Source organism: Sminthopsis crassicaudata, chromosome 1, assembly GCF_048593235.1.
Source record: "Sminthopsis crassicaudata isolate SCR6 chromosome 1, ASM4859323v1, whole genome shotgun sequence".
NCBI classification, from domain to species: Eukaryota; Metazoa; Chordata; class Mammalia; order Dasyuromorphia; family Dasyuridae; genus Sminthopsis; species Sminthopsis crassicaudata.
In genome coordinates, this window is record NC_133617.1 from 291,241,250 (window position 1) to 291,242,712 (window position 1,463).

At 36.6% G+C, this 1,463-nt stretch overlaps 1 non-coding gene across 1 annotated transcript; it reads left to right on the plus strand.

Moving 5' to 3' along the window:
• The first annotated feature begins 572 nt into the window (after positions 1–572).
• Positions 573–680, plus strand: LOC141552285 (U6 spliceosomal RNA). The gene has a single exon (XR_012485092.1). It is a non-coding gene; the product is annotated as a U6 spliceosomal RNA (small nuclear RNA).
• Positions 681–1,463: the final 783 nt, after the last annotated feature.

Here is a 1,463-nt window from a genome sequence, read left to right on the forward strand (position 1 = left end):
CCATTATGCTTTGTTGGAATATGGGATGAGGAGTTTTCATAAGGAAACTCCTCCAGCAATACAAGTCAGCAATACAGTCCCCAATACAAGTCGTTTCAATGACTTAGTCTCCCAGAAAACAGAGAGGTTAGCTTTCAAGGTTACCTTTCTCTTCTCCATACCATACTCCTTCTATACATCGTTACCTTTGTATGAGTCAGAAATTATCCAGAAATGATTGCTAATTTAACTTAATTTGTCTCCCAACAAACCTTTTATCAGAAAGTACCTAAATAAATCTTGGAAGGAAGCCTTAGACATCTGCACATTTTGGTGACATGTTCATCAAATATATGGATGAGCCAAAGCTGGGCTGGATTGCTAACACTCTGTATGATAGAGTCAGCATTCAAAAAAGTCTTGACAGGATAAAAGGCCAAGTCTAATAAGATAAAATGGAATAGAATAAATGGAGTTTTTTACTTGAATTAAAGAAATAAACATTGAAGTTTGGATGGGGACAGGAAACAGGGGGAGGGGCTAGATAGAAGTTGGTTCAAAAAAGATCTGAGTGGACTACAGACTCAGAATGGGTGCTCACTTTAGCAGCATATATACTAAAATTGGAACAATACCGAAAAGATTTAGCATGGCCCCTGCGCAAGGACGGCATGCAAATTCGTGAAGCAAACTCCGTATGACATATTGATCATCAGTAAGCATTTATTAAATATTGGGATTCATATCCTCTGTCCTCTCTTCCCTACTCTCAGTTACAAGTTTGGCTACGAAGATCTGAAATCCTGTAATTCTGACCTTTCCAAGTTTCATTTCTTCTTTTTTCCCCCCCTCTTACCAACTAGTTAATAAAGGGGTTAAAGATAAGTAACGTTTCCAGAAAGGAGGAGGAAAAGACAAGAAAAAATGAAGGAACAAAGATTTGAAAAAATCTATAAATACATACAATTTTTCTGGAAAATATGGCATTGATGGCATTTATAGAAACATTTTAAAAACAACCTCTTATTCCCCCCAGCCCCCCCAAAATTTTTTTGGTGTTGAGTCCATTTTAAAAAATAGAAATCAATTTTATTAGTAACAAATCAAACATGACTAATCAAAAATAGAAAGCAATTGTTAGTTCCCATTACTGTGCTGTGATTGGGAATAACATTGTCACACACACACACACACACACACACACACACAAAGACATTAGGACCTTATATCTGGACTGATGATGACATTAGAATGTAAGTTCCTTGAGGGCAGAGATAGTCTCTTTTATATTTGTATCTCTATCATTTGGCAATCTGACGCAGAGGAAGTGCTTAATAAATGCCTTTTTGTTCATTCATGAGGATTAAATGTATTTAATGCCAAGTAATCCTGGGAGATGTTTTACCACCCTTCTCTTGGGTGAGACCTACCCTGGAAAACTTCACTTGGCAGAAAGATAACCTGTTTTATCAGCTGATATCTTA